This window comes from Phyllobates terribilis, unplaced genomic scaffold (assembly GCF_046119375.1).
Source record: "Phyllobates terribilis strain yellow unplaced genomic scaffold, ASM4611937v1 Scaffold_1__5_contigs__length_1240528914, whole genome shotgun sequence".
NCBI lineage: Eukaryota > Metazoa > Chordata > Amphibia > Anura > Dendrobatidae > Phyllobates > Phyllobates terribilis.
The window spans coordinates 523,785,339-523,809,033 of record NW_027362761.1 but is presented as its reverse complement, the minus strand read 5'-3'; positions in this window follow the sequence as shown (position 1 = coordinate 523,809,033).

Below are 23,695 nucleotides of genomic sequence, written 5' to 3'. Positions count from 1 at the left end.
CCTCTGTGCCCAAACTTTGGAGCTCCCCCACAAGTGACCCCATTTTGGAAACTAGACCCCCCAAGGCACCTTTCTAGATGCATAGTGAGCACTTGGAACCCCCAGGTGCTTCACAAATTGATTCGTAAAAATGAAAAAGTGAAAAAAAAAACACTTTTTCATTTTTATGAATCAATTTGTGAAGCACCTGGGGTTCCAAGTGCTCACTATGAATCTAGATAGGTGCCTTGGGGGGTCTAGTTTCCAAAATGGGGTCACTTGTGGGGGAGCTCCAATGTTTGGGCACACAGGGACTCTCCAAATGCAACATGATATCCGCTAACAAATTGTCGGCTCAAATTGTTAGCGGATATCATGTTGCATTTGGAGAGTCCCTGTGTGCCCAAACATTGGAGGTCCTCCACAAGTGACCCCATTTTGGAAACTAGACCCCCCAAGGCACCTATCTAGATGCATAGTGAGCACTTGGAACCCCTAGGTGCTTCACAAATTAATTCGTAAAAATGAAAAAGTGTTTTTTTTTTCACTTTTTCATTATTACGAATCAATTTGTGAAGCACCTGGGGGTTCCAAGTGCTCACTATGCATCTAGAAAGGTGCCTTGGGGGGTCTAGTTTCCAAAATGGGGTCACTTGTGGGGGAGCTCCAAAGTTTGGGCACAGAGGGGCTCTCCAAACGCAATGTGGCGTCCGCTAACAATTTGAGCCGATTTTCCATTCAATTTGTTAGCGGATACCATGTTGCATTTAGAGAGTCCCTGTGTGCCCAAACATTGGAGCTCCCCCACAAGTGACCCCATTTTGGAAACTAGACCCCCCAAGGCACCTATCTAGATGCATAGTGAGCACTTGGAACCCCTAGGTGCTTCACAAATTGATTCGTAAAAATGAAAAAGTGTTTTTTTTTTCACTTTTTCATTATTACGAATCAATTTGTGAAGCACCTGGGGGTTCCAAGTGCTCACTATGCATCTAGAAAGGTGCCTTGGGGGGTCTAGTTTCCAAAATGGGGTCACTTGTGGGGGAGCTCCAAAGTTTGGGCACAGAGAAGCTCTCCAAACGCAATGTGGTGTCCGCTAACAATTTGAGCCGATTTTCCATTCAATTTGTTAGCGGATACCATGTTGCATTTAGAGAGTCCCTGTGTGCCCAAACATTGGAGCTCTCCCACAAGTGACCCCATTTTGGAAACTAGACCCCCCAAGGCACCTATCTAGATGCATAGTGAGCAGTTGGAACCCCCAGGTGCTTCACAAATTGATTCATAAAAATGAAAAAGTGTTTTTTTTTTCACTTTTTCATTGTTACGAATCAATTTGTGAAGCACCTGGGGGTTCCAAGTGCTCACTATGCATCTAGATAGGTGCCTTGGGGGGTCTAGTTTCCAAAATGGGGTCACTTGTGGGGGAGCTCCAATGTTTGGGCACACAGCAGCTCTCCAAACGCAACATGGTGTCGCTAACAATTTGAGCCAATTTTGCGTTAAATTTGTTAGCGGACACCATGTTGCATTTAGAGAGCCGCTGTGTGCCCAAATATTGGAGCTCCCCCACAAGTGACCCCATTTTGGAAACTAGACCACCCAAGGCACCTATCTAGATGCATAGTGAGCACTTGGAACCCTCAGGTGCTTCACAAATTGATTCATACAAATGAAAAAGTGTTTTTTTTTTCACTTTTTCATTGTTACGAATCAATTTGTGAAGCACCTGGGGGTTCCAAGTGCTCACTATGCATCTAGATAGGTGCCTTGGGGGGTCTAGTTTCCAAAATGGGGTCACTTGTGGGGGAGCTCCAATGTTTGGGCACACAGGGACTCTCTAAATGCAACATGGTGTCCTCTAACAAATTTAACGGAAAATCGGCTCAAATTGTTAGCGACACCATGTTGCGTTTGGAGAGCCGCTGTGTGCCCAAACATTGGAGCTCCCCACAAGTGACCCCATTTTGGAAACTAGACCCCCCAAGGCACCTTTCTAGATGCATAGTGAGCACTTGGAACCCCCAGGTGCTTCACAAATTGATTCGTAAAAATGAAAAAGTGAAAAAAAAAACACTTTTTCATTTTTATGAATCAATTTGTGAAGCACCTGGGGTTCCAAGTGCTCACTATGAATCTAGATAGGTGCCTTGGGGGGTCTAGTTTCCAAAATGGGGTCACTTGTGGGGGAGCTCCAATGTTTGGGCACACAGGGACTCTCCAAATGCAACATGATATCCGCTAACAAATTGTCGGCTCAAATTGTTAGCGGATATCATGTTGCATTTGGAGAGTCCCTGTGTGCCCAAACATTGGAGGTCCTCCACAAGTGACCCCATTTTGGAAACTAGACCCCCCAAGGCACCTATCTAGATGCATAGTGAGCACTTGGAACCCCTAGGTGCTTCACAAATTAATTCGTAAAAATGAAAAAGTGTTTTTTTTTTCACTTTTTCATTATTACGAATCAATTTGTGAAGCACCTGGGGGTTCCAAGTGCTCACTATGCATCTAGAAAGGTGCCTTGGGGGGTCTAGTTTCCAAAATGGGGTCACTTGTGGGGGAGCTCCAAAGTTTGGGCACAGAGGGGCTCTCCAAACGCAATGTGGCGTCCGCTAACAATTTGAGCCGATTTTCCATTCAATTTGTTAGCGGATACCATGTTGCATTTAGAGAGTCCCTGTGTGCCCAAACATTGGAGCTCCCCCACAAGTGACCCCATTTTGGAAACTAGACCCCCCAAGGCACCTATCTAGATGCATAGTGAGCACTTGGAACCCCTAGGTGCTTCACAAATTGATTCGTAAAAATGAAAAAGTGTTTTTTTTTTCACTTTTTCATTATTACGAATCAATTTGTGAAGCACCTGGGGGTTCCAAGTGCTCACTATGCATCTAGAAAGGTGCCTTGGGGGGTCTAGTTTCCAAAATGGGGTCACTTGTGGGGGAGCTCCAAAGTTTGGGCACAGAGAAGCTCTCCAAACGCAATGTGGTGTCCGCTAACAATTTGAGCCGATTTTCCATTCAATTTGTTAGCGGATACCATGTTGCATTTAGAGAGTCCCTGTGTGCCCAAACATTGGAGCTCTCCCACAAGTGACCCCATTTTGGAAACTAGACCCCCCAAGGCACCTATCTAGATGCATAGTGAGCAGTTGGAACCCCCAGGTGCTTCACAAATTGATTCATAAAAATGAAAAAGTGTTTTTTTTTTCACTTTTTCATTGTTACGAATCAATTTGTGAAGCACCTGGGGGTTCCAAGTGCTCACTATGCATCTAGATAGGTGCCTTGGGGGGTCTAGTTTCCAAAATGGGGTCACTTGTGGGGGAGCTCCAATGTTTGGGCACACAGCAGCTCTCCAAACGCAACATGGTGTCGCTAACAATTTGAGCCAATTTTGCGTTAAATTTGTTAGCGGACACCATGTTGCATTTAGAGAGCCGCTGTGTGCCCAAATATTGGAGCTCCCCCACAAGTGACCCCATTTTGGAAACTAGACCACCCAAGGCACCTATCTAGATGCATAGTGAGCACTTGGAACCCTCAGGTGCTTCACAAATTGATTCATACAAATGAAAAAGTGTTTTTTTTTTCACTTTTTCATTGTTACGAATCAATTTGTGAAGCACCTGGGGGTTCCAAGTGCTCACTATGCATCTAGATAGGTGCCTTGGGGGGTCTAGTTTCCAAAATGGGGTCACTTGTGGGGGAGCTCCAATGTTTGGGCACACAGGGACTCTCTAAATGCAACATGGTGTCCTCTAACAAATTTAACGGAAAATCGGCTCAAATTGTTAGCGACACCATGTTGCGTTTGGAGAGCCGCTGTGTGCCCAAACATTGGAGCTCCCCACAAGTGACCCCATTTTGGAAACTAGACCCCCCAAGGCACCTATCTAGATGCATTGTGAGCACTTGGAACCCTCAGGTGCTTCACAAATTGATTCATAAAAATGAAAAAGTGTTTTTTTTTTTCACTTTTTCATTGTTACGAATCAATTTGTGAAGCACCTGGGGGTTCCAAGTGCTCACTATGCATCTAGAAAGGTGCCTTGGGGGGTCTAGTTTCCAAAATGGGGTCACTTGTGGGGGAGCTCCAAAGTTTGGGCACACATGGGCTCTCCAAACACAACATGGCGTCCGCTAATTATTCAAGCAAATTTTACAATCAAAAAGTCAAATAGCGCTCCTTCCCTTCCGAGCCCTGCCGTGCGCCCAAACAGTATTTTTTCCCCAAATATTGGGTATCTGCATGCCCAGGGGAAATTGCACAACAAATTTTGGGGTCCATTTTTTCTTGTTACCCCTGTGAAAATAAAAAAAATTGGGTCTAAATTAACATTTTTGTGAAAAAAGTTAAATGTTCATTTTTTTCTTCCACATTCAAAAAATTCCTGTGAAGCACCTGAAGGGTTAATAAAGTTCTTGAATGTGGTTTTGAGCACCTTGAGGGGTGCAGTTTTTAGAATGGTGTCACTTTTGGGTATTTTCTGTCATAAAGACCTCTCAAAGTGACTTCAAATGTGATGTGGTCCCTAAAAAAATGGTTTTGTAAATTTTGTTGGAAAAATGAGAAATCGCTGGTCAACTTTTAACCCTTATAGCTCCCTAACAAAAAAAAATTTTGGTTCCAAAATTGTGCTGATGTAAAGTATACATGTGGGAAATGTTATTTATTAACTCTTTTGTGTGACATATCGCTCTGATTTCAGGGCTTAAAAATTCAAATTTTGAAAATTGCAAAATTTTCAAAATTTTCGCCAAATTTCCGTTTTTTTCACAAATAAACGCAAGTGATATCGAAGAAATTTTTCCACAATCATGAAGTACAATATGTCACGAAAAAACAATCTCAGAATCAGGGGGATCCGTTGAAGCGTTCGAGAGTAATTACCTCATAAAGTGACAGTGGTCAGAATTGTAAAAATTGGCCCGGTCATTAACGTGCAAACCACCCGCGGGGCTTAAGGGGTTAATAGAGAAGAAATATAAATTCTGCCTTTTCTATGCCATTTACCAATCCCCGTAAATATTCTGATCGGTGTGTTGTGTGGGTCATTACGATTACTGGGACACCAAATATGTCAATGTTATGTGCTGATTTGTGATGTTCATTATTTAAAAAAAAAACACATTAAAAGTGATTTTTTTTTATTATCAAATGTTTTCATTATTATTTTTTAGTAATTTTATAGGATGAAAAAATATTTTATTCTCTCTCTAGAATAAAAATACATATATTGTACAGCGCTGTGTATTTCTATCAGTATAAGCTGCCTGTAGTCAGAGGCTGCAATACAGATCAAGTACATAAAATTCTGCCAATAACATCATCTGGGCTTGTGGCTCAGCAGCTTAAAGCACCTAATCTGTAGTGTTTTAAAGAGGTGGTCCACTACTATTTAAAATGCCCCCAGTGTATTTAATCTGTGGAGAGAAGTTTTTTTTCTAATTACCTTGTGTGTTCTTTATTGCCTGTGAGAGGCAGTATCGCTGACCGCTCACAGGCATCACGTGAGCCGGTTCTGGCATCTGCATACGGCAAGTCAAGTCGGGCATAAGCCAGTGATTCACACCCCGTTGATTGATGGACTGTGGGCAGGGTGGGGAAGCGCGTCACAACCCAGCATTCACCGTGCGCTTTCCCTCTCGAATCCGTGACGGTTGGGTGCTATGCTAAAGGGCCATGAAAACTAATGATTGTTTCTATTTTGCTTATGCATTGCTTAAAGAAGCACTCCTCCTTCTCCCATCAAAGTTTTTATCCTCTTAATATATTGCAGTCATCATATTATATAGCACTGTGTACTTACAATTGCTCATTTTGCCTTTCTACCCAGCTAATTCTTCTCTTTTCTCTGCTCTGTGTAGAAACAGGAGGTCTCTTGTCCTGCAGAAATCATTCCCTTCTTCACCTCATGACCTAGCTGCTCCCTCCATCCCTCTGCCAGGGACTTTTGCAGTGACTGATGAGTCATACAGAGAAAATTGACTTCCTATTTCTACATGGAGCTCAGAAGGAGTCAGCTAGGCAGTTTTTAATCATGTGCTCTCATAGACCTAATGGTAAAGAGAAGAGTTAGCTGAGTAGAAAGGCAAAATGACCAATTGTAAGTACACGGTGCTGTATGATATGATCATTGCAATATTTTGATGGGAGGAGGAGTGCTTCTTTAATTATTACTGATGTGCAACATACATTTTTTGGCTACGACATGCGCAGGGGCTCATGGCTTTGAGTCTGAATTGTGACTCAATGAATTGCATACTTTTACAGATTGCCCTTTATTTAATAATGATATTGACGCGCCCCTGGGCCTGAGTCGCGCAGCGTTGCGCACGCGGGAGCCTACCCGGAGCCGGATCTGATAGGGGTAGTAGTCTCGTGGCGGTGACCCGGTCCGTGCCCAGGGAGTCAAGCTGAGTGGCAGCGTTTAGCAGAAGATGGTACGGTGTTCGACTACGCCACCCGTTGAATGTGGCTATGAGGCCGCCGCTGCAGGGCAGACCGCTGAGGCCGGTGGTAAGGTTGTGCAGCGTAGCTGGTAGAACCCCCAACGGGAGGGGTATGGCCTCAGGGCAGCCGACGTGTTTGAAGGGGGTAGCAGGAACCACTCAGAGATGGTGCGGTGTAGTTTTGGGTCTTCACTGGTGACAGGGTAGACCCTCCCGGAGTACTGGCTAGCGATCGGGGCCTGGTCAGTCCGTGAGCTGATGGGATCTCCCCTGGCCAGGCGGAGTTGTAGGCCTCCCCAACTAATCGTACTCTTCAGGCTACCTTGCTTGAGGCTGATAAAAGTAGCCCACGTCCCTAAGTGTACCGTGTGGTGCTCACCCGTATGGCCGGTGACTCGGGGCCTTCTGGTAGCTTCCGCTCCACGTCGCGGTGCTGGTCCCTTGCGTGTGACCGTGCCTTCGGGTTTCTTGGCCAGAGGACCTGAAATCCCCTGCCGGTCGGTTTCTGCTGCTGGGTAAGGATTAATCTCCACAGCCTCGGACTCCGGGTCCGGTAAGAACTCTTCAATCAGGGCGAGCTCTACAGCTTCCAGCCCCTGATCTCTTTTAGCACAGCTCCCACAGAGCTCCTGATCTTTCTTTCCCTAAAGCTGCTACACTACACACCAGACTGTGTCTCTGTCTGTGTTCTCTGCTCTTTCTCCCTCTAACCCTGCCTCAGCCCTAGTTTTATGTAGGGGAAGTTCTTCCCCTCCCAGGACTGGGCAGGAGGTGTGGCATGCATAGGATTCCTGACCAGAAGACCTCCCACCTGCTCACAGACATAATATTGCTATTACTGTGGAAACCAGACCCCTGGGGTGCCACATTCCCCCCTAGTGAAATTTAGTACTTCGGGACTAAACATATTTTTGTAAAACATAACAAGTAAAAACAGAAACAGTACAATAAAGAAAAACACATTAGGATGGTCACGGCATGTCTGCAACCGGGTGCAGTCTTTGAAGAAAACAAAGGTGTCCATTTCACCAAGAGACCGGGAGCCGTAACCAGGTAGGGGTCTGTCCTGCCCCGAGTCCTTAACAGTCTTTAGTCCATTCCTGGGTTACGCTCCAACATATGTACAAAGGATCCCCGGTAAATCCACCAAAGACTCCTACAAATAACTAGAAACACATAATTATACACAAGCAACAATAAACAGGTAAACATTAATAAAATAGCTTGAACATTTAGATCCTCCACCGTATGGGCAACTGGCCTCTAGTGACCCTAGTGGACCTACGGAGCTGGCTGACTGGTCCTGAGCTACAGGGTATAGGAGCTGTCAAGGGTAAACTGGGCAGCCGTCTACGGACTCTTTGGCTCACTAGGGGTATGGCAGGCTCACTATAAGCAGAGGGTTGATTCTCCTGGTCTGCTTGTGTGGGGTCTTCTGCCTCCTGGACCGGCTGTTCTTCCAGCTCTACCTGTGTCTCCGTAGGCACTTGGGATGCTGGTTGGAGGAACGTGAGGACGGGTACCACAACAGCACCATTGACTTGAGTCCAAGACCGAGGGAAGTCTCCGAGCACAGTACTAACCATATCTTCCCTTTCCTCTACGGGTCGAGGGTCTTCTGGTTCCTCTTCAGGGTTCCGTAGCTGTTCGGGACACTTCTTCAGGTGATCCCGGGATACAATGGCTGTGGTTTCCCCTCCGTCTTTACTGATTCTACAGATCTTTGGGTTGTCATGGCTTGAGGGCAGTACGGTGTACGGGTCCTTCTCCCACTGGTCGTCCAACTTGTGGAGCCGTCTTTTCCTCTTCAAGACCTGCTCTCCGGGCACCAGGGGAACAGCGGGAGCATACTGGTTGTAAGTTTTCTCTCGTCTTTCCCTAGCTTGACAGAGACTTCGCTCCACGCTCTCCTGTACTTTCCGGTACTGCTGCTGCCTCTCTGTGTCCCAGTCTGCTTCTGGTGAAGTGTCCTCGGGTGTCAGGACTCCCATCTCCAGATCAACAGGAAGCTTACCAGGTCTTGCCCTCATTAGGTAAGCCGGGGTACAGTTGGTGGAACCTACAGGGATGTGGTTGTATAGGTCCACCAGGTCGGGCAGCTTTTCAGGCCACAGACTACGTTCTTCCAGGGGCAATGTTTTCAGAAGATCTATCACCACCTGGTTCATTTTCTCACAAAGTCCATTAGTTTGCGGGTGATAGGGTGTTGTTCTTATCTTCCGGCAGCCATACAGGGTGCAGAACTCCTGGAAGACTTCCGCTTCAAAGGCAGGCCCCTGGTCCGTCAGCACCTGCTCCGGGTATCCGTGCGGACGGCAGAAGTGCTGCTGGAAGGCTCTAGCTGCTGTTTGAGCCGTTAAGTCCTTGACGGGGACGACAACCAAGAACCGGGAGTAGTGATCCACGATGGTTAACGCGTAGACGTATCCACTTCTGCTTGGGGTCAGTTTTACATGATCCAAGGCTACCAGTTCCAACGGCTGCCTGGTGACGATGGACTGCAGGGGAGTCTTCTGGCTGTCACGGTCCTTCCTTCTTAGGTTGCACGGGCCACAGTCTCTGCACCACCTCTCGATGGTTCCTCTCATGCCTACCCAGTGGAACCGCCCGCGCAGCAGGAACTCCAGCTTCTTCCATCCGAAGTGCCCAGCTCCGTTGTGGTATGCCTCCAGCACCATAGCTGCGTCCCTTCTTGGCACCACTACTTGCCAGACCAGTTCATGCGTCCGGGAGTTAAGCATTCTGCGGCACAACTTCCCCTTGTAAAGGAACAGTCGACTCTTCTCAGCCCACAGTTGCTTGGCTTCCTCCGGAGCGTCTGGGTCAAGGCGTGCATCTGGCCGAGTCAGCATCTCCTTTACCAGTCGGACGGCAGGGTCACTGTCTTGCGTCTCCGCCCAGTTGTAATGAGGTAATGGGTTGAACGTAGCGGATTGCTTACTCCTTACACGGTGGGAATACTGGATAGTCCCATGACGGTGGAACGCGGGGAGTTCAACTTCTTCCAGTTCCTCTGAATCTTCCCCTACGTCCGGTAGGTTCGGCATCCTGGACAGGGCGTCCGCGTTGGTATTGGAGCGTCCTGCCTGGTATTTGATTGTAAACTCATAATTGGACAAGCGGGCCATCCATCTCTGCTCTAGGGCACCGAGTCTTGCAGTGTCCAGGTGTGTCAATGGGTTGTTATCCGTGTACACGGTGAACCGGGAAGCAGCGAGGTAGTGCTTAAAGCGTTCGGTGACTGCCCACACCACTGCCAGGAACTCTAGCTTAAATGAGCTGTAATTCTCAGGGTTTCTTTCGGTGGGTCGCAGTTTTCGGCTGGCGTAAGCAATTACCCGTTCCTTCCCCTGCTGGATCTGGGACAGTACGGCTCCTAGCCCGATGTTACTGGCGTCGGTGTAGAGGATAAAGGGCTGGCTATAATCAGGGTACGCCAGGATTTCATCCCCCGTGAGGGCCATCTTCAGTTGGCGGAAGGACTCTTCTTCCAGCTTCTCCCATCTGAAGGGTGGCTTCTGGTTCTTGGCCTTCCTGGACTGGCCTATCAGGAGGTCCTGCATAGGAGCTGCCTTTTTGGTGAAACCGGGAATGAACCTTCGGTAGTAGCCTACCAACCCGAGGAACTGCCTCACTTCCTTTACGCTGGAGGGGCTTGGCCATTCCTTAATTGCGGTGATCTTATCAGGGTCGGGAGCCACTCCGTCAGCACTCACCACGTGTCCCAGGTACTGCACCTTTGGCTTCAGGAGGTGACACTTGGAGGGTTTCACCTTTAGGCCGTAACTTGCCAGAGCTTCGAACACTTCCGCCAGGTGTTTCAGGTGGTCCTCGTAGGTCTTGGAATAGACGATGACATCGTCCAGGTATTACAGGACCGTCTCAAAGTTTCGGTGTCCCAGACAGCATTCCATCAATCGCTGGAAGGTTCCTGGTGCGTTGCAGAGTCCGATCGGCATGCAGGTAAACTCGCTAAGTCCCATCGGGGTGGTGAATGTGGTCTTCTCCCGGCCCGCCTCTGCTACAGGAACCTGCCAGTACCCGCTAGTGAGATCCAAGGTGGAGAAGAAGTTAGCAGATTTTAAAGCAGCCAAAGACTCCTCTATTCTTGGTAAGGGGTACGCATCTTTGTGTGTGATACGGTTAATTTTCCGGTAATCTACACACATTCTCATGGTGTTGTCTTTCTTTTTGACCAAGACTAGTGGAGCTGCCCAGGGGCTACAGCTATCCCTGATTACCCCAGCCTCCTTCATGTCTCTAAGCATCCCCTTGGCGTGTTGGTAGTGTGCAGGGGGTACGGGTCGATACCTCTCTTTTATGGGAGGATGGTCTCCCGTGGGGATGTGGTGTTCTACCCCCTTGACTCGCCCGAAGTCTAACGGGTGTTTACTAAACACTCTCTCGTACTCTCGAACCACCCGGTAGACTCCCAGTTTCTGGTGGGAGGGAGTGGAGTCAGTACCCAAATGTAGTTGCTGACACCAATCCTCCATTATTTTCGTAGAGCCGTTACCTTCCTCCGGGTGAGATGGAGGCAAGGGTTCCACAGACTGTATAGAATTTTGGTTGATAGTATATAATTTGGCTAGCGTAGCATACCGGGGCAGGTATACTTCCCTTTTCCCGATATTTATTATACGAACGGGCACCCTCCCATGGCGTACATCAACTACCCCCCGTGCTGTCAAAATGGTGGGCCTACTGTCTGAGTAGACTGGTTCTACCATGGCCTGGTAATCTCTACCTCTCAGACCAATAGCTGCCCGGCACCAAATCATCATTTCACTTTTCGGGGGCATGGCAATAGGGAAAGGGTCACACATTCTTACGCTACCAATCTCACCACCGTTGAGTTCCACCTGTTGCCGTCGCATCAGTGCCCGGATCTCTTTCTGGAGCACTCGCTGCTGGCCGGAGCTGGCGTTCTTGGCAACCTGCTGTAAAATGAAAATCACCTCTGCAAGACAATTTTCAATCACATTAGTTCCTAGAGTTATCTTTGGGTGACTCTCGCGCTTGTCAATGTCTACAATGATCAGTCCCTGTGCTGCCAGTTCGACTCTACCGATTTTAATGGTCATTTCTTTAAATCCGATCTGTGGCACGGGCTGACCATTACTGGCGATGATACTCAAGTCGTCGTCTGGATAGCGGGTTATATCCGAGTCATTCCAGTACTGCTTAAAGAGCACGTACGGGATGGTGGTGACCTGTGACCCGGTGTCCAGTAGGGCACTCATAGGGATGCCATCCAGTACCACAGGCAAGACTGGACGTCCTCCCACATATTTGTCGCGCCAGTTCGATGGGCCTGGTGATCTTTTTCCTGGGGGTTGGCCCTCTACCCCAGGTTGTGCCAGTTTAAAGGACAGTACCTTGCCATATGTCCGGGTTGATTGCAGCGGCGGCAGATAGGTTGTCCGTCCTCGTTGTACCGGTCGCTGGGTCTTCCTCTGGCCGGTGGGGTCCTCCTTGGTCGACGCCACGGGATGTCCTCCGGTCCGGATGCCAGCTGGATCTTCCCTGGAGTGGAAACCTGTAAAGACTGCACAGTTCGGGTTAGCGCAGCAACGCTTTTAGCTAGCTCTTGGACCTGATGGTGCAGGTCCGGAGCCGGGTCATTGTTCAAAGCTTGCGCATCAGCCCCCACAGGCCCTGCCGACAAGGGCGCCGCCTCCTGGTGGTAAGTGATAGCTGGGCGCCTGTGGGTCACAACGCCACCCGGTGTCGGTTCTCGGAGCACCCGGATGGCTCTGTCCTTGAACTGTGCAAAGTCCAGATGAGGATCCTGTAAGGCTATGGCCCGCAACTGGGTTCGGTGGACATTGCAATATAGTCCCTCTATAAATTGCTCGGTCAACAGCCTGTCCTCGTTTCCCACGCTGTCAGGGTCGGTCTGCTTAATGGCTCTCAGGGCCTCTTGTAGGTTTAGTGCATAGTCCCTTATACTCTCATGTGCTCGCTGCTTGCACCCATAGAATCTAAGCTTAATCTCGGCTGAGGTGCGGGTATCAAAGGTGTCCCTCAGCCGGGTTAGTATCCCTGTGACAGTCCTCCTCCCAGGTGGCCAGGACTTTACCTCCCTTTGGGCTGCCCCGGTTAGTTGGGCCACCAGGATGCTCACTTTTTGCTCTTCTGTGAGGGGATACACCTGGAAGAGGCTATCCAGCTTTTCTTTAAAGTCATTCAGGGTATGTGACTCCCCTGAGTACTGGGGTAGCCAGGCTGCTCCCGGGATATAGGGCATGGTGAAAGGCATGACTGCAGCAGCGGTGGCGCTGGCGGGGGTTGAGGCAGTGAAGCTCTCCTCCGTATCCGACATCTTTCTCCCCCCCTAGTGGACCGTGGCCTACCTTGCGATGATCCTCTTCCGTAGGCCGCGGCTCCGCAGTGGATCGTCAGGGTTGAGGACCTTCCGTCGCGCTCCTGTGACGTCGGCGTCTGCTGGGCTCCTTCCAGGACCTTTACGCAACGTCCGGACGTGAGGCGGGGCTTCAGTTCTCGCGCGCTTTCGGAGTCCACGCCCCTCTTCTTCCCGCGCGGCGTCTTCAAGATGGCGTCCAACGGCGGGAAAACTCCACGGATGGCGGGAAGAAGGCAGAAGATGGCGCCGGATGGTGGGAAAACTTCGCGGATGGCGGGAAGAAGGTAGAAGATGGCGCCGGATGGCGGGAATCTTCACCACTGGTAAGTTTGAACAGTCTTTTTCAGGCACGCAGTACCCGGTGGTTGCGGGCACGAAATCCTGCCGACTACGCCAAAAGTTGACGCGCCCCTGGGCCTGAGTCGCGCAGCGTTGCGCACGCGGGAGCCTACCCGGAGCCGGATCTGGTAGGGGTAGTAGTCTCGTGGCGGTGACCCGGTCCGTGCCCAGGGAGTCAAGCTGAGTGGCAGCGTTTAGCAGAAGATGGTACAGTGTTCGACTACGCCACCCGTTGAATGCGGCTATGAGGCCGCCGCTGCAGGGCAGACCGCTGAGGTCGGTGGTAAGGTTGTGCAGCGTAGCTGGTAGAACCCCCAACGGGAGGGGTATGGCCTCAGGGCAGCCGACGTGTTTGAAGGGGGTAGCAGGAACCACTCAGACGGTGCGCTGTAGTTTTGGGTCTTTACTGGTGACAGGGTAGACCCTCCCGGAGTACTGGCTAGCGATCGGGGCCTGGTCAGTCCGTGAGCTGATGGGATCTCCCCTGGCCAGGCGGAGTTGTAGGCCTCCCCAACTAATCCTACTCTTCTGGCTACCTTGCTTGAGGCTGATAAAAGTAGCCCACGTCCCTAAGTGTACCGTGTGGTGCTCACCCGTATGGCCGGTGACTCGGGGCCTTCTGGTAGCTTCCGCTCCACGTCGCGGTGCTGGTCCCTTGCGTGTGACCGTGCCTTCGGGTTTCTTGGCCAGAGGACCTGAAATCCCCTGCCGGTCGGTTTCTGCTGCTGGGTAAGGATTAATCCCCACAGCCTCGGACTCCGGGTCCGGTAAGAACTCTTCAATCAGGGCGAGCTCTACAGCTTCCAGCCCCTGATCTCTTTTAGCACAGCTCCCACAGAGCTCCTGATCTTTCTTTCCCTAAAGCTGCTACACTACAGACCAGACTGTGTCTCTGTCTGTGTTCTCTGCTCTTTCTCCCTCTAACCCTGCCTCAGCCCTAGTTTTATGTAGGGGAAGTTCTTCCCCTCCCAGGACTGGGCAGGAGGTGTGGCATGCATAGGATTCCTGACCAGAAGACCTCCCACCTGCTCACAGACGTAATATTGCTATTACTGTGGAAACCAGACCCCTGGGGTGCCACAATATCTTACTACCCCCTTCTATAATAATGCCCCGTGAGTGCTAATTATTTATTTATTTTTATTTATTTTACTCACTTATATAGCACCATTAATTCCACAGTCATTAATTTACAGTTATTATCATCATTGTCCCCAATAGGGCTCACAATCTACATTCCCTATCAGTATGTCTTTGGACTGTGGGAGGAAACCGAAGAACCCGGGGGAAACCCACGCAAACACGGGGAGAACATACAAACTCCTTGGTGGGATTTGAACCCAGGACCCCAGTGCTGTAAGGCTGCAGTGCTAACCACTGAGCCACCGTGCTGTATGCCCCCTTATCCCTCTTCTGTAATAATTCCCTTAAATTGCCCCTCCAGTAATAATACCCACTGACTACCCTTCCAGTAATAATTCCCCCTGTCTTATCCCTCCAGTAATAATGCCATTTGTAATATAATACCCACAAAGTGCCCTCTTCCATACCCCCCAAAAACGTAATCTTTTCCCCCCTCGTCCTCTTCTGAAATTGCACACAAGAGCAAATTGGTAATGGCGGTACAATGCAGTGATATCTTGTCGGCTGTAGCCCAGCAGCAGACTGAGGCTTACAAGGGAAAGTGGTAGGGCAGGGAGCAGCCTGCCCAGCATCAGACTGAGGCTTACAAGGGAGAGTGGTAGGGCAGGAAGCAGCCTGCCCAGCATCAGACTGAGGCTTACAAGGGAGAGTGGTAGGGCAGGGAGCAGCCTGCCCAGCATCAGACTGAGGCCTACAAGGTAGAGTGATAGGGCAGGGAGCAGCCTGCCCAGCATCAGACTGAGGCCTACAAGGGAGAGTGGTAGGGCAGGGAGCAGCCTGCCCAGCATCAGACTGAGGCCTACAAGGGAGAAGGGTAGGGCAGGGAGCAGCCTGCCCAGCATCAGACTGAGGCCTACAATGGAGAAGGGTAGGGCAGGGAGCAGCCTGCCCAGCATCATACTGAGACCTACAAGGGAGAAGGGTAGGGCAGGGAGCAGCCTGCCCAGCATCAGACTGAGGCCTACAAGGGAGAGTGGTAGGGCAGGGAGCAGCCTGCCCAGCATCAGACTGAGGCCTACAAGGGAGAGTGGTAGGGCAGGGAGCAGCCTGCCCAGCATCAGACTGAGGCCTACAAGGGAGAGTGGTAGGGCAGGGAGCAGCCTGCCCAGCATCAGACTGAGGCCTACAAGGGAGAAGGGTAGGGCAGGGTGCAGTCTGTGGCTTCCTGCTCTAACACAGGATCGAACTAACATTTTTCAAGTTCTATAAAAAAATTATACCTCGACTGTGCTTCAATTTGAAAGAATAAACCCTGAAAAAACAACATGAAAATATTTTTTCAAAAGAGGCAGTGTGTGATAACTTATTGATCAGTGGGGAACTGTACACTGGGACCAGCACTGAGGAGCTTTTATCCCTGCTATAGAATGGAGCGGCAGTGTGCTTGCGTGACCGCCTCTCCATACATGAACTATAGGCATGCGCTCAGCTTTTTCTGACACGCCACTCCATTTTGTAATGGAGATAAAAATGCCCAATCAAGGATATGCAAATTGCCTCTTCAGAGAGGAAGAGGACTTGAACGCTATAGCGCCACCTGTTGGAAGCAGTCGGGGATAAAAATTCCCCATTCTGCTAATTGCCAGTTGGACCCCCATTGATCAGTAAGTTATTACCATGGAATTGGTTTTCACTGGGTAACCCATATCTTCATTTTGTAGACAAGTTCCAGCCAGTTGATTGATGGAGGTGACATCAGCAGGAAACCTTGTGATCAGCATTTCTAATATTTCTAACAAAAAACTAATCAGAAGTGGTCATCAGTAGAGATGGCAGATCTATTTGCCGGACTCCGGTTCATAGGTCATGTCAGTAACGCTGGCCGCTGGCCAAATCTCTGGAATCCCCGTGTGGCTTTTGCCGGGGCGGGCGCAACATCATCATTGTGGGAAGTGAAGGAAATCTACTAACATCCTACGATTCTTTACTACAGCTGACAGTATATTTTCTTTCTATAGAGAACAATACGCTTACACAGTTCGCATTGTGACAGCATACAAGAGGGTTTGTGTAGGTGTCTGTGATGCATTTTTTATGCACACACAAGGTAAAAATAACAAACTGGAAAATACAAACCGAGAGGATAGGAATAAATTCTCTCTGCAGTCAGCATCGCCATTCATGTCAACCCTCACCACGATTCTGCAGCAACTTTCTGACATCTAAGGAAGATAAAACTCAGAAATTGATTTAAAGGGGAAACACAGTTAACTGTTCTGCTGATATGACAGATATAGGTGAAAAAAAATGTGATCACTTCCTTTGTTATTCCTCCTAGAAGTTTATGAATAAATTGGCAATGGGGTGTTACCAGTTGGGATTGTGTCCCTATATAATTTCAAACTGAACAATTAATGCTGTGTAGAAACACTCCCCTCTTTCCAACGTGGTACATAATAGTACGCACCACGTCGGCACCCCCTGTTCAGCGCGGGCTCCGGCGCTGAGCCCGCACTGAACCGGGCACATGTCAGCTGCTTTATACAGCTGACATGTGCCCACAACAACCATGAGTGGAATTGCGATCCACCCGCGGCTGTTAACTAGTTAAATGCCGCTGTCAATCTCTGACAGCAGCATTTAACAGCGCCGCGCTGGAAGCGAGTCACTTACCACGCCCATCGGTGACCCCGTCACGTGATCGCAGGTCACCGATGCGTAGACATGACAACCCGGGGTCTGCAGTAGACTCAAGTGGTTGTCATGAAAAGATTACTATGAGCGCCACCTAGTGGTCGGCGCTCATAACACAGGAGCATTTCTGCTACAAAGAGGTGATCTGCTCATCATCTCTATGTAGCAGAGGCGATCAGACAGTTGCTGCTTCTAGTTTCCTATAGAGACTATAGAAGCAAGCAAAAAGTGTAAAAAAAATGTTTTTAAAAATATTAATAAAATTTGAAAAATATAAAAGTTTAAATCACGCCCCTTTTTCCCCATTCAAAATAAAATAATAAAAAATAAACCCCACATACACATATTTGGTATCGCCGATTTCAGAATCGCCCGATCTATCAATATAAAAAAAGAATTAATCCGATCGGTAAACGGCGTAATGAGAAAAAAATTCCAAACACCAGAATTACGTTTTTTTGGTCGCCGCAACATTGCAATAAAATGCAATAACGAGCGATCAAAACATCAGATCTACCCCAAAATGGTATAAATAAAAACGTCAGTCCGGCTCGCAAAAAATAAGCCCTCACCTGGCCCCAGATCCTGAAAAATGGAGAAGCTAAGGGTCTGGGAAAATGGTGCCATTTTTTTTAAGCAAACTTTGGAATTATTTTTCACCATTTAAATAAAAAAGAACCTATACATGTTTGGTGTCTACGAACTCGTAATAACCTGGAGAATAATAATACCAGGTCAGCTTTAGCATTCAGTGAACGTGGGAAAAAAAAAAGAAAAACAACTGTGGAATTGCATTTTTTTTGCAATTTCACCAAACTTGGAATTTTATTCCCGTTTTCCAGTACACGATATGGTAAAAACAGTGATGGCATTTAAAAGTACAACTCGTCCCGCAAAAAGTAAGCCCTCACATGGCCATATTGACCGAAAAATAAAAAGGCTATGGCTCTGGGAATAAGGGGAGCAAAAAACGAAAACTCAAAACTGGAAAATGCTCCGGTCATAAAGGGTTAACAAGAAGAATGATGACACCCAGTTGTCAATTTATTAATAAACTTCTAAGAGGGAAACAAAGGGAACAACACGATAAAGTGTTATATGAAAAAAGCGTCAGAATTCGTATTTCTTGGGAAATACAATTATTACTAAAATAGCCATAGAGGTGGTACCGGGTCTTCTTTCAGTCATTTTGGCTCTGCAGAGTTTTCTCTAACTAACAATTTGATAGAAAATTCTTAGTAAAGGGTCATACAAGTCAATAGTAGATTGTGTAGGCACACCAGTAATGGAGAAAGGGGAGTGTGTCATTGTGGCACTCAGTGTTTGTGCAAGATATTCTCACATGTCTTTTGGTTAGGTAAATGCATGACAACTTCCAGTAGAGTTTGAGAAGCCTCTTAATATATTTACTTAGTATTTTCCATAACTCTGATTTCACCCACTAGATTGATGTATGCCTGGTGTTAGGTCTCACCCGGTGAGGTAGATTCAGGCTGAATGCATGGATTGAAGGTGATGGCACAGTGAGCAAGACTTGCCAGATGACACTTTGAATAATTATGTTGGATGGCAGGCAAACAAGTGGAGCAGGAAACACCAGAAGACACAGAGTTATGGGGGATCGACAAGCATGGGAACTGAAGATGTTTAATCAGTCTAGGCATTGCAGTAGTATTTGAAATGTGAACTAATCCAGAGGAGAGTTAATTATAATTACAGCAGATGTAGGGTTAATGAACAAACAATTGGCATTGGCAGCAGAGATGAAAAGGAAAACTTGTTTTTAGAGAAGATACATTCTCATGCAGTAGCATTTGAAGTGTGAATAAGTCCAGATAACAGCTCCTTATGTTTACAGCACACAAAAGGTTAATCAACAGGTCTGAACCAGGAAGTAGATGCAGGTTGTAGAAACCACAGGAGTTTGCAAACATGATTACAGATTAGAGAACTGAAGGTGGCAAAGTCAAAAACACAAGATAACTGAACACAAAGCTTAATAAATACGCAAACACACATAAGTGTCTAAGACTGTGTGCCCACGATGCATTTTTTAAGCATTTCCGCAGCGGCAAAAATGCTGCAGAAACGCTTAAAAAACGCATGGTAGAAGGCCTGCCATGTTCCCCAATGATAATCCGCATGTGCTGTGCACATGCTGGGGAAATTTCCACTGCGGATTATCATTGCGGAAAAAAACGCAGCACTACCAATTATTGTACGGAAGCGCTGCGTTTTCGCAGCCATTGACTTGCATTGGAACGCATGGAATCCGCATCACTGCATCTGTACATGCGGAATCCATGCGTTTCAATGTGCGGATGGTACACGGGTCTGGAGAAGAGGAGACTTTCCTCCGGACCCGGGTACCATAGAACCTGTAAAAAAAAGAATAAATAAAAAATAAATATTATATTTACCTTCTGATGGCCCCCGGTCTCCTTGTCTTCGCTTGCCGGCAGATCACGGTGGACTCAAGGACCTGCGCTGACGTCATAGTCATGTGACGGCAGGTCCTTCAGTGTAGTGTACCGCGAGCTGCTGGCAAGCCAGGAGGGAGTGAAGCAAGACTGCGAGGGCCATCAGAAGGTAAGTATAGATTTTTTTTTTTTTTTTTTTTTTTTACATTCTTTGGGGTCACACTGCATAAAATCCATGCCGTTTGCATGGATTTATATAGTGTGACCAAGTTGTCAAGCACTTTCCAAGTGATGCTAAAATCGCTTGGAAAGCGCTTGTCAACCCGCATGTGGAAATGCAAGTGAAGAACGCTTCACATCCGCATGTCCCTGGCAGGAAAAACACATGTACAATCCACATGTACAATCCGCATGTGTTTTTTCTGCCAGGGGAGATGTAGAAACGCTCAGGAAAAAATCCGGAGCATTTCTGCATCGTGGGCACACAGCCTAAGTCGGCCTTAAAAGATCTTGGGTGACTATGTCACTGAAGTTTTCTGGGCGATTTGTGAAAGCTGACGTGGAGCACAGCAAAAGAAAGTGGACATAGGGGAAAAGGAACAGAGCCAAATCCTGAAGCCAAGACAGGTGCAAGACACCTAGACTGTAAATAATCATTCTTGTATGTAACTGTATATATATAGAGACTGACTATATGTAGCTTTGTAGAGGACTTTAAGAAAACCTACTATAGTGCGTCATCTTAGAAATGATCTGACATGCATTCTTCTTTTCTCCGCAAATCTTAACTAGGGCACTGCAAGGAAAAGCATGTGAGATTGCTATACACATTATACAGAGAGTAACTGTTATTTGCTGATACTGGAATACCCCTTTGAAAAAGAAATATTTGTAATTGTTTCTTTAGAATATGTGGGTACATTTTTATTAAAAGCCCATTCCTTACAATGGAGTGACTTGCACTAGTGTCCCCAAAATGGCAAAACTGACAAATGTCACTATGGCCTACAAGTTCTGTCATGGCTGTTACCGCTAATTTATTAAGACAGTACAAATAAATATGGACAAGTGCAACCTTCAAGGGTTCTCAAATAGCAGAAACCTAAGAGGACTGTAAGGATTCACTGTCTTCTTGTGCCACGAGGCCATTTGTGTTAATTACAATCGTGTGATTCGGTGACGCCTGTTACACTGAGTGCATGGTAATTCACTCTGAAGGTAAATGTCTTTCTGTAACTCTGTACACTAGAATGAGACGCCTCTATTCTATTCTATTTGTTTATTCACCCTTGTAATAAGCATGGTATGACTGATGAAGCCACGTACCTGTGTCTCCCTCTGTCACAAAATTGTGCCGCAACTTTCATAATCACCAAAAATAATGAACGTATAAAACATATACACAGGTTAACTCTGGTTTCACAGATACAATGTTCAAGGACTGGCCATGAGTCTCCTCACCTGAATTCAACAGCCTCATAGACTTATAAGACCTGCGGTCAGTCCCTACATCACAGTCTGTACATGGATCCTGAATGTTGGACATGTCAAGCAGGACCAAATTTTTCTCATCGGTGGCCTGGATGAATGTATTTTAAAAGTATTTTGCGGTAATAAAAATCGTCTCCAAATGTATCGGGGGCTGTGCCCCACTAAAATGTTGCTGACAGTTTTTGGCACATCAAGCAGTTACTGTTTCTTTAGTATCGAGGGGTAATATTTCTCCTTGTGGAGAGTGACATGTTAAGCACGTCAGGTGAGGAGACTTTTAAAACCGCAATTCTCCTCTGGGAAATATGAAAATTGTCTCTTCAGAGAGGAAGAGGACTAGAACTCTAGTGCCCCCTACAGGAAGTAGCAATCCTAAAAGTCAATAGCTCATTAAAGGTGACGATATCCACGTGCTGCCCGATTTTTTTCATGGACCCATAGACTTGAATAGGATACTCTGATCTATATCGTAAATGTCTCCATGTTTTTGTGCAGAACAGTCAATCTGAAAAATACATTGAAATAAAATAAATGAAGAATATGGTGGTTCAGAGTCTGCGCTGCCTAAGGTTCAAAGATACGATCACACGTAGGTGAAGTATGAATGCGGTTTATTATGTCAACGCGTTTCAAGGTTTTAAAACCTCTTGATCAGTTTCAGGACTTTATCAGGACCAAAGCACAGATACTATCCAATTTCTGAATTCTAGGCAGGAAGCCTCATGCACTTTAGGTTTGTCCAACGTTTGGGGGACTTGAAAAGACAAGTCCAGCAATACTTTTAAATGTTGCGTCCATTCTTCCATTGCTGAGAAATCAGTATTTGAATTAATATGCAAATGAGACTGAAATGCTTTGGGAAGTTCCTCCCAAGCCTCTGTCACTCCAGCTCTATTCTTGGCCAACGCTGCCTTCTCCTTCTTCACTGACAGCTTTTATGCTGTTGGTGGGAGGATGGGAGTAGTAGCTCTGTAGTTCTCCTAATGAAGAAGTCATAGAGACCTCAATTATTTTACAATATCCTCTTCCTCATTTTTCATTTTGTAACTAGTAAGATGGTTGTGAGGCAGATCTTCCCTTTATGTTGTGCATGTTCATAACAGTTAATATCTAAATACACCTGATGGATAAAATCAGATAAAACATGCATTAGCTAATAAAGCTTAACATGAAGCCATAACACGGTTTTCTCTTGATTGCATCTCCGCTATCTGAATTAAGTACGGTTTTTAGTACACAATCCCTATAGTGAGCCATCCATTAGTAACTTGATTAGTGAACTATAATTTCATCTCAGTGCTTACATTCTTCTGCTATCTGATTGGAAGGATGCTGTAAGTTAATTACTCTCCCACCTTATTCCAGCAGCAGTCGTGTGCACATCAGACGCTCCTCTTCTCTCTGCTGCTATACATGGATTGGCAGAATTCAGGATCTAGTCTAACAAAGAAAAGGAAAAGAACAATTACAGCTTAACTCCTTCATGCTGCAGCCATTACTCTTTTTTTGTTCCCCGTCTTCCAAGGCCCATAACTATTTTTTTTTTCCGATGGAGCTTTGTGAGGACTTCTTGTTTTGCATCTGTAGATTTTATTAGTACCATAGGAATTTTTTTTTGCTTTTAGCTCCATATTTTATAGGGCGTTATGGAGGTAAAGTTACCAAAAACAGCAATTCTGGCTTTTTAATGGTGTTCACTTTATGAGACAAATATGTAATTTTTTAAGAGTTTGGACTTTTTCAGACATGGAAATGCAAAATATGTTTATTTTTTATTTACTTAATTGTAGTCTCCTAAATTACAACAGATTGTACTGGTACATAGAGATATATCTCTATATACCAGTGCATTTCTGCATACCTGTATTCTAGGGGTACAATAAAAGTCATATTTTTTTGTTCCTATAAAAGTACTAAAAAATAATAAAAAACAATTATAATTATTATAATTTTACTGCCCTTTTTTAAGAAAATAAATATCACAAATCAGCAAATAACACAGACATATTTGGTATCCCTGTAATCGTAGCAACCCATGCAACACAGTGAACAGATTATTTATGGTGTAAAAAAATGGTATGACTGATTTTTTTCTCTATTATACCCATAAAAATGTTATAAAAATGTAACGCTGAGGCAGTGTTCACATAAGAGCATAAATGCTATGTTTTTTTCTGCATGTTTTCTGCATCTGATGCGCCCCTGGGCCTGTGTCGCGCTGCGTTGCGCACGCGGGAGCTTACCCGGAGCCGGATCTCTTGAGGGTTGTAGTCTCGTGGCGGTGACCCGGTCCGTGCCCAGGGAGTCAAACTGAGCGGCGATGTAACAGCGGTAGATACAGGACGACTACGCCACCCGTTGAATGCAGCTATGGAGCTGCCGCTGCAGGACAGTCCGCTGAGGCCGGTGGATGGATGGTGCAGCGTAGATGGTATAACCCCCAACGGGAGGGGTATGGCCTCAGGGCAGCAGATGTGGATGATGGGGGTAGCAGGAACCACTCAGAGACGGTGCTGTGTAATTCAGGGTCTTTACTGGTAACAACGATAGACCCTCCCGGAGTACTTGCTAGTGAACAGGGCCTGGTCAGTCCTTGAGCAGATGGGATCTCCCCTGGCCAGGCGGAGTTGTAGGCCTCCCAAACTGACTGTACTCTTCTGGCTACCTTGCTAGAAGCGGATATAAGTAGCCCACGTCCCTGAGTGTACCGTGTGGTGCTCACCCGTATGGCCGGTGACTCGGGGCCTTCTAATGGCTTCCGCTCCACGATGGCGGTGCTGGTCCCACGCGTGTGACCGTGCCTTCGGGTTTCTGGGCCTGAGGACCTGAAATCCCCTGCCGGTCGGCTTCTGCTGCTGGGTAAG